This window comes from Apium graveolens, unplaced genomic scaffold (genome assembly GCF_009905375.1).
Source record: "Apium graveolens cultivar Ventura unplaced genomic scaffold, ASM990537v1 ctg2978, whole genome shotgun sequence".
NCBI lineage: Eukaryota > Viridiplantae > Streptophyta > Magnoliopsida > Apiales > Apiaceae > Apium > Apium graveolens.
This window is the reverse complement of record NW_027417881.1, coordinates 2142-12634: the sequence shown is the minus strand read 5'-3', so window position 1 is coordinate 12634 and position 10493 is coordinate 2142. Positions and strand designations below refer to the sequence as shown.

Below are 10493 nucleotides of genomic sequence, written 5' to 3'. Positions count from 1 at the left end.
TAAGGATTTATATCCTTATCGGGACTCTTCTCAATAGCTGATTTTTCCCTTATTAATTAATTACGAAATTAATTAATAATCAGGGCTTTTGGGCCTTTTTTATTCCACCAGGCCTGATCTGGTCCATCAGGCTTAACCTTTCTGGTCTGAATATCATACATCTTCTTATTGGGCCTAGCAGCCCATTAATTATAAAATCAGGACTTATTACCTATCACATTTTGATTTTTTAAAAATATTTATAGATGATCCAACCGTACGGATGTTAAGATCTATTATTTTAGTGACATGACAAAAGTTTTAAAAAAAATAAATGTATTTGGTTTGTTATTTTAACAGTCAACCGGTGTTTTGACCTTTACTTGTAACTAGTGTTTAGTCTCGTATTAATGTTTTGATTTTTTAAATAATATTTATAGATGATCCAACCGTACGGATGTTCATATCTATATATTTTAGTGACATGATAAAAAATTTAGAAAAAAATAAATTATTTTGTTTGTTATTTTGACAATCAACCACTTGTTTGAACAATACTTGTAACTAGTGTTTAGTCTCGTATTCATGTTTTGATTTTTTTTAAAATATTTATAGATGATCCAACCGTACGGATGTTAAGATCTATATATTTTAGTGACATGACAAAAGTTTTAGAAAAAAATAAATGTATTGATTTGTTATTTTAACAGTCAACCGGTTGTTTTGACTTGTACTTGTAATTAGTGTTTATTATCGTATTAATGTTTTGATTTTTTAAAAAATATTTATGAATGATCCAACCGTACGGATGTTAAGATCAATATTTTTAGTGATATGACAAAAATTTTAGAAACAAATAAAAGTATTTGGTTTGTTATTTTAACAGTCAACCGGTGTTTTGACCAGAGTTTTTAATTAAGCTCGGCTCGGCTCGGCTCGGCTCGGCTCGGCTCGGCTCGGCTCGGCTCGTTTTGATGGAGAAAGCTCGTGTTCGGCTCGGTTCGACTCGACTCGATTTTGTTCGATAAAAGCTCGTGTTCGGCTCGTTCATTAACGAGCTCGAGCTCGAACACAGGTTTTTGTTCGTTAAGAAAGCTCGGCTCGGCTCGGCTCGTCAGAAAAAAAATTAAAACTCGGCTCGGTTCGATCAAAACTCGACTCGGCTCGGTTCGTGAACAGCTCTACTTGAAACAAAGAATTAAGATTTATTTGATTCCACTGTTTCGAATCAGATAAGTTATGTCCAAATCATTAAAATATGTATTTATTTAGAGCCACAACTTTTCGTCACTCAATTTTTAGTCGGCCCCTGTGGACAGAGCTAGATAGCTAATTATGAAGGTTCATCAGTGGGGTGCATGTGCTGAAGTTGGTAAAAACAGAGAAAGAGTATAAAGATACAGAGCCAGATTGATAGTATGTGTGTGAGTTAAAAAAATAAATACTACGAAATACTCAGAGTTAGAGCATGTGGAAGGCGAGTCTTCGGGGAAGAAGTTATCGGAAGAAGCACGGGAGGATTGCATGCAAAACAGTAAGCGTGGTGGCTGGACAACCTTTCCGTACATTATAGGTATAATACAATTGTGGTCAAATTTCTACCAAGAATTGCAGTTTAATGTTATTTGCTCATACATGTACTGGAAAATGCAGGGACTGAGCTAGGATTGTCGCCGGCGGCTACAGGGTGGGGATGCAACCTGACGGTTTACTTGATCACTGTATTCAGTCTTAAGAGTATACATGCTACACAGATCAGCAGCATTGTTGCCGGATCCAGCAATCTGTTTCCCATTGCCGGAGCTATTCTAGCAGACTCTTTCTTTGGCTCCTTCTCCGTCATCAGCATCTTCTCTATAATTTCCCTATCGGTAAAGTTCTTGATTTTTATTCTTAAAATTGTCTGGAATACAGAAACACTATCAACATCTAAATGACACAAGTAAAAATAGTACAATGAAGACGTCTGCATCTTAAATGGCAAAATAGAACAAAACAGAAATAGATCATTAACTTCGAAGGTAAAGAGGACATGCCGAGATTTCTATTTGAATATTGCTAAACAGAAAAGAATAGAATAGAGTCTATGCTAGTTATGTAGCTAGTTTAGAATTATGAACTCAAACGGTGACATGGCAAGTCCACTAGCAACTAGCAACCCTAGACTCCAAGAAACGGGGTCACTTATGATGGAATAATTTGCCCACTATAGTAAGATATTTTGTAATAATACCTAAGCTAATATTAACTGTTGCTCAAATTACATTAATTATTAAGATAAACTACAAGAAAAATGGCCAAATACAACCGGTCCACCGTTTTCGGTTCTATTTAGCTAAATACGACCGGTTTTTTGACCTTTTGTATTCGCTCGAGTAATATTTAGTAAACCCGTTGTATTTAGTACTAAATACGATCAACTAAATACAACCGGCTAAATACAACCCCTTAAATATGACCGGCTAAATACAACCGTTTCGGGTCAAATTCAAATTTTCAGATAACTCGATTTACCCACCCAACTAATTAAATTTTTCAATAAATTTTAAACAGCCCGTCCAAAAATTATATTTGACTAAAAATGATCAAAAGTAGGATTTTAAATTCAACCGCATGCGGTTGAAAATTGGATTTTTTCCGTTAGATGTTTCACGGGAATCAGTGACGTGACTTTAAATACAATGACAATCGGTTAAATTTAGGAGTGTTCAGTAAAATATATTGTTATTTTTATTGTATAATTTTTACATTTTATAGGAGTATCCATTAATCATATATAAAATATTATTATTATTGTGTATTTAATTAATTATTTAAATTAAAAAATTTATTTTTGATAGCTCACTATTTTAATTTTAAGTTTTGATAAAATAGGTAAGCTCTCATGTTTAAATGTTTTTAAAATTTTGCATATAGTAGTTTTTGTTAGCCATTTTAACATTTGTACCGTTCAACCATTCAATATTTATTCTAAATGGAAGAAACATTATAGGGTTAGGATCTGAACCCCTAAATATAATTTTGTCAGATTAGTTAATAACTAGTTACGACAAACTTCATATCCGTACATTTGGATTACTCAAAACAAAAAAAAGTTGGAAACTCAACCATAATTTATACCTTAAATCTATAACCATTAAACTACATATGTAACCATTTTATCTACATGAATTTAGCGATTAAGAACAATTTTATTATTAGCTCACTAATTATACATTAGAAAAGTATAGTGAAAATATAATTTTTGCACACGATCCAAATTTTTGTAATTATCATTTGTACGTCGGAATATCAAAAAAACATACATAAATTACAAAATACTTATAAATGCTCTAACCGTACGGATATCATTATACATATATATATATATCAAAACATTCAGTTTGCTTTTTTAACAGTCAACCACTAGTTTGACTAATAATTCTAACTGTTTGGTCGCATATTGATGTTGCGATTTTTTAAAAATATTAATGAATGAACCTACGGATGTCAAGATCTATATATTTTAATGATATGACAAAAAATTTAGAATAAAATAAATATATTTGGTTTACTTTTTAACAGTCAACTAGTAGTTTAACCCGTACTTCTAACTAGTGTTTAATCCCATATTGATGTTGCGATTTTTTTAAAATATTTATAAATGATCCTACCGTACGGATGTCATTATCTATATATTTAGTCATATGACAAAAAATTTAGAAAAAATAAATATATTTGGTTTGTTTTTTTAACAGTCAACCAGTAGTTTGACTACTACTTCTGACTAGTGTTTGGTCCCATATTGATGTTGCGAAATATATATGCTTGCTTTCAGGATCATACAAATCGTACACTTATATATGCTTGCTTTCAGAATCATAAAATCGTAGACTTTGGTTCCTAACTCCTTTCTAAGATTCACTACTCTCTTATTACGATCGTCAAGTTCCATTATTTCAATACTAAAAACCTTCATATGAGCTAAGAACCCAAGTTCACGTATATGACCAACGTGTGATTTTTTCTCAGTCCGTGCTTCATATGGTGTATGTCGCCATAAAGGTCGAGCGGGATATACTGAATGACTAACGGATTCGCCCTGCAACATGGATGGAACCTGCACTTTCTTTCGTGTAACTCCTCACCATATCTACTATATTTAGGTGTCTTCACTTTACGGAGCCATTTTGCCGAAGCGAGTACGGAGCAGTGAAATGCCTTATGATTCCTCCTTCCTTATAGTAGATTTAAAATCGTTTGACGAGAACTCCCATCTCCTGAATACTTTTAGCTTCCTGTTTGATCCATCTCCAACCTTAGCTAAAAAATTCTTGAATGCACTCAAAGCTTCGTCCATGCTCTTAAGCATGTAAATCCACATGATTCGACTATAGTCTTCTATCAAAAGAGAAAAGAATTTATTTTATGTAGGTCTTTCTAGAAATATTAGACCACAAGATCCCCATGAACTAACTCAAATATTGCTTTATCTGGAAATGATTTTCTGGTTACTTTTGACATCGAACACCCATGGAAAATACTTTTAGGTTGAGCATTTTTGGGCAGCCCACATAACATTTGATTATTTGGCATCAAAGCTCACCCGTCTAGTGACAAGTTCCTTAAAATTTGATTTTTGAATCATCATGTGATTACTTGTAAGTATCACAAATTTGACTCGTTGAGTAACATCATATTATTGTCTTCCTTCACCATCTGGAATGCGTTTTGGTACTACTCTTTACTTGTTGAGTAACATCATATTATTGTCTTCCTTCTCCTAATTTTACCAATAGGAGGGCATGCTCTTTATTTCCAATTCCTCTACGGGCTTCTTGTTTATGCTCCCTGGTTCGTCGAGGTTCCACGTAATGGCCAAGAATTTTGCAATTATTGCACCCGACTCTGCTTTTATCTCATCCTCCACGACCATTCATGTATGATTGTTCATATGTTTCTTATTTATTTGTTCGCTTAATCCATTTTACTCGTACACAAAAGCTTATCCTCGTTATTTTCTCTTTTTGACAATTTTTTCTTTGACAATTATAGTTGCCCCCTAGTATTCTCATTTTGTCCTTCTAATTATTCTTCATGTGCCTTAGGTAACTCAATAGCCACTTCTACCGATATCATCTCCAGATATCCAAATTGTTCTATTGTTAATGCAATTTTCAAAACTTTTGAAGGAACTGTACGAAGCAGTTTCTCACCATATATAATCACCTATTTCTTTTCCAAGAGCCCGAATAGTCAATATAATGCCATTCAGTTTCATGTAAAAATCATCAAGTTGTTCGGGGCTGTTCATACTTAATGACACGAACTCGACTTTCAACATCTGAATCTTTGATTTTTTCATTCGTTCTGCGCCTAGACACATAATCTTGATCGCCCAGGCTTTCTTATCCGTTTTCTTCACTGCAATAGATAACAACTGTTGGTGAGATTGCGAAGCTGTATGAACAGTAAACGTAATAACTCAATACTTGAACATGACAGGTAAATAATACTACGTCTACATAAGAAATCAGGAAGAATTAAAGACAAGACATAATAAAGAATCAAAAGATTAGAAGAAGGTTTGAATTCTGTTTACAGGTCACTAAAAGAAGTTCATTAATATGTTCATGCCTTAGTGAAGAATAAAAGTTAAATACTTTCAGGGTTTCAGAAATGATGAAGATTCAATGTAAAAGTGCCACCAGAAGATTTCAGTGTATTAACATTGAAAGAAGATAGACAATGTTTGAAGCATAGGAATTTGAAGAACTGAAAACAAGGTATAGATAAATGTTGAAGAAGACATCCGCAGTCTTGAACTTATACTCACCGAAAAGAGTTCATTATATGTTCAAGCGTTAGTGAAGAATAGTGAATGAAGTATTCAAGATTGTAATAACAATGAAGACGGTGTCTGAGAACTAGAAAAGATTCCAGTACAAGTATAATTATTTATTGACAGTTAGTGTTTGAAGCTAAATTTGTTGTAAGCTTAATAATGTAATCAAGGATATAATACGAAGACCTAAATCGCAGTTAGTCGTCTGTGAACTAGATCAGTTGCACTAGGCATTAGTATTTTGTGAAAGGAATCTGAGTATTATCATTAGAAGAATTGTTAAGTGAGGATTCGTATCTGGATATGCAGGTTATATGGTTTATACAAAGATTTAGAGGGAAGACTTGAAGACGGGACAATTTAAGGGCTACAACGTTCTGCAAAAACTAAGTCAAAGTGAACAGTACCTTGTAGTAGGAGTCACTAAGATCATTTTTTTTTCTTAGTATGAGTAAGAACATTGAAGTACAGCTCAATATCTAATTAAAGGAACTGGTCTTGACCTAGTAGGAGTAACAAGAAAGAAGTTAGAGCAGAAACTATCTCCAAACGTGCATGCGTATAACTCTTTTAGCAACTTAAAATTATTTACTTGATCAAAATAATTATAAGGCACTAACTGGTTCATACAAGGGAAAGTGAAGCTCTAAAACTTTCTAAGGCATTAGTTGTGCATACTAGGTAACCAAAGATATGTATAATCGCCACTTAGCATTTTGCTTAATCAAATTGAAGCTAAAGCAATTAGTGGTTACTAGAGTGCACTTCTAGTAGCCTTGTACTCCCAATCTATGCCTACAAGGAAGCTCCAGTCGCAAGTTAGCTTCCCCTTGGTGCCTTTTAGTCTCCACTTAGTTAGAAACTAAGTAAAGAATGCTACAAGGGAGGTCCAGGTCACAAGTTAGCATTTCAACAGCTCCTTGGTCACAACTAAGGTTATCCAAGGGAGTATATGCGCAAGTTACAGTCCTAGGTGGTACTGGGAGTCGCCAGTGAGATTCCTAGGCACTTAAACTCTCAGCTTAGCATTCTAGGAGAGCATGGAGTCGCCACCTAGCTACAATGTAGTATACAAGGTCACAAGTAAGATTATTATTAAGGCAATCTATTATTCCATCCTTGTAATCGCCAGTAAAACTTGGAAATATAATTCCAAATGCTATTCCACTCTTCTATTCGCAAGTGAACAAGGATAAAGCTCCCTGGAAGCAAGTCATCTCTCAACCACAACTTTATTGATTGATTATTTCATTTCTTGTTTAATATTTAGCCATGTAATCAAGATTGATATAAAGTATATACAAGCAGCAGAAGAACAAAAAAAATAGTTATTTTTCTGTTTATCTTCTTCTCAGATGAGAGCTGATAAAACAAGAAACAAAGATTTATAGAGAAGTTCAAGCACAATAAATATCCGTAAAACTTCTCACCGGAGAAACGTTATAATTCCCAATTTAACTCTCTTATATCCATAGGGGCATTATAATCGTTATCCGGTAATTAGAGCCTTAGACAAACAAAAAGCTAGATCATTATATAGAATTTAATTTTTATATCTTTGTAGAAGCAAGAACATTGTCATTCTTCGATTGTAGCCGGTTAATTTATTTATCGGAGTGTAGCAACACCCCCGAGTTATATATAGATAAATATTTCAATGAATATCTTGTGTTCGTTACTTTATTGTCCTAAACACTATTTATCTCAAGAACACGAAACCATTAACTGAACACTAAATTATTATCCATAAAAGATTCGAAAGAATTTTTTAATTTAGTGAGTATCATATTCAACCCCCCCTTATACGATACTTCGGGACCAAGCAACAATATATCTTCTCGTATGTCTTGGTATATCATATCCAGGGAAACCTTATATGTTCTCTCCTCCATCCCTGATTTTGGATCACTTGAATTCATTGCATACCAAACTCCATGAACCTACTTGACCATTCTCATTTTCAAGGACCAAGCCGTATAATTACTCTTTCGTAACATCGGGTAACTCGAGCCCAATGCTCCTCCCTTATTTTTGGCCGCTTATATTATCATCGTTTGTGGCATGTACTTGGACATTTATTGAGGAAAAAGAGCCCTGATACCAATTTCAAAACAATTTGCCCACCTAATATATGTATCTGTATAATAGATGTTTGATCTTGAACTGAGAACAATAAACAGAACACTAGAAAGAAAATATGCTCGTTAAAGACATGCCTTTTATAAATCAATATAGTATAATATAGAATTGGAAAGCTAAAAATCAGGAACTGGGCTAACTACTTCCTACAAATACTCTAATTTCCTATTCTGCACGATCATAAAAGCTTTCCACCAATGCCATGTCTAAGTCTTCAATTGTAGAGACTAAAACAAAGCAATCAATACAAACAACATATTTTTAAATAAGAATTTTAAGATTAAAATGCCAACACAGTTCGGATCACTACAAAATATATCAACTTAATATTTTAATTATGATTGGACCCGAAAATTTATTGACACCCTGCCTTTGACATCCTAATTTAGCACCTCATGCCAGCCTTGAAACCCTTTGTTGTAGTTGCTCATGTACCACCAAAAATGGAGTTAGTACGACAGTTTTAAATTTGACTACCTGAACCGTCGGGTTTAAACTAAATAAACGGTCGGGTTCATACTGGCCACTAAATTTTAACAGTGAGTTTAAATATGCCCAACCGGTGATGTCTAACTGACACGCATGACTAAGTATTAGTCACATGTTTATTGTGACACCTTGTCAAAGTGGGTCCACCAAGTTAGCAAGGGCCAACACGTCAAATGTGAATTCGGATGCCAACACCGATCAACGATATTTCCTACCAATTTGAGTGAAATCCGATCATTTTTACCTGACTACCATATCTAGTCAATTTAGGTCAAAACGATCATTTTCGCATTATAACATTTTTTCTTGTAGGTCTTTTAACTTCCTACTTTCATATGCAATTGGATGACCCAATTGGATGACCCTATTGTATCAATACACCCTAATAGCTTTATCCGAGCATTTGTACGGACTTCCAATGACTTATCAAAATCAGGAAGGCCGATGACTGGTTTAGTATCCACAGTTTATCTCAACTTCTCAAAAGCATTTCTATAACTCACAATCCATTTCCATTATGGGCGGAACAGATCTACTAATTTTTGATTCCAATCTACTAAACTAATCACTGAGATTTATGCCCGTCCATACACTATACTTAAATGATCTCTTTTCTAAGAGCATCTGGAATAATATATAGTCCTAGCATAATATCTAGTATATAACTAATATGAACCAAATCCCTTCATGAAAAAATATTGAAAATCATATATATATTTTATTTACTTTATTTGTTATACCAAAACTTTACTCAACAAATATATACCAAATAATATTAATTTTTTTTTGTTGCTTAAAAATGACAATCTTAAATATTATATCTTAATATCTTTTCTACTCAAAAAATTAAGCATGTATATATATGTTTATGCATTTGTAGCACAATTTCTAATAATAATAACACAAAGTCTCACACTTTCTAAATATGTTATATCTAATTAGGGTATGATCTTGATAACTTTGACTGCTTCAGTGGACTTCTTGCGCTCTCCACCATGCACTAGTGCATCACTGGGAGCATTGCACACTGGTATAGTCCTTGCTTAACTTGGGGCAGGCGGCACGGGGATCACCTTAGCTACCATGGGAGCAAATCAATTTCAACACAATCATGAGCATTCCGTATTCTTCAACTGGTATTTTGTAATTTCATATGCTTGCATAGCCACTAGCTCCACAGTGGTGGTTTATATTCAAGAAAGAGTAAGTTGGGGTTTGGGGTTTGGAGTTTGTGTTGCTGCAAATCTAAGTGGATTCATGGTGTTTATGCTTGGAAAGCAATATTATCGCTATGTGAAGCCTAAAGAAAGCCATTTCGCAAGCATTGCTAGAGTTGTAGGTGCAGAAATCATGAAAAGAAATGTAGCAAGAAATGCAGCAATCATTTTATGTTCTATATTAACATTATTAATCTTCTATGGTGCAGCTTCTTAAACAACGCAGCTTTAAAACCTGAAAGTAATCAATCAAGTGATCTATTGCTAGATAAGAGATCATGGAAGCTTTGTACAGTTGAAGAAGTAGAAGACCTTAAAACCCTATTGAAAATAATTCCCCTATGGTCTTCTACTATTCTATTAAGTGCTACAAAGGTGTTTTTATGAGTTTAATACTTCTTGAAGCTCTTACAATGGACAAACATTTTGGAGATAACTTTGAGGTTCCCGCAACTTCATTTCTAACCTTTAACATCTTGTCGACATGCATATCACTCTCAATCTTGGATCGATTGGTGTTTTCCATGTGGCAAAAATAAATTGGTCGTTCCCCAACTCCACTTCAAAGAATTGGAGTAGGTCATATTATCAACATCATAGCCCTAGTAGGATCTGCCCTAGTGGAAAATAAGCGACTTCAAGTTGTGAAAATTACATTTAGATGATCAACAAGGCTCTATAGTACCAATGTCAGCATTTTGGCTAGTGATAAACTTAACAATTATCGGGAACAGTGAAGCATTATGATAACTCCGGTGAGCGGGCGCTCCGTCCGACGGCATTCCTGGACCTTCTGTGCGGGGGTGAGGTGTAGTTGCTGGTTGGGCGCCTGCAAAACACACCGG

The 10493-nt window shown here is 34.2% G+C and overlaps 1 long non-coding RNA gene across 1 annotated transcript; it reads left to right on the top strand.

Annotated features, from left to right (window-relative positions):
* Positions 1-1303: 1303 nt before the first annotated feature.
* LOC141700851 (uncharacterized) lies at positions 1304-9847 on the top strand. The gene is made up of 3 exons (XR_012566548.1): positions 1304-1552; positions 1633-1850; positions 9374-9847. It is a non-coding gene; the product is annotated as an uncharacterized LOC141700851 (long non-coding RNA).
* Positions 9848-10493: the final 646 nt, after the last annotated feature.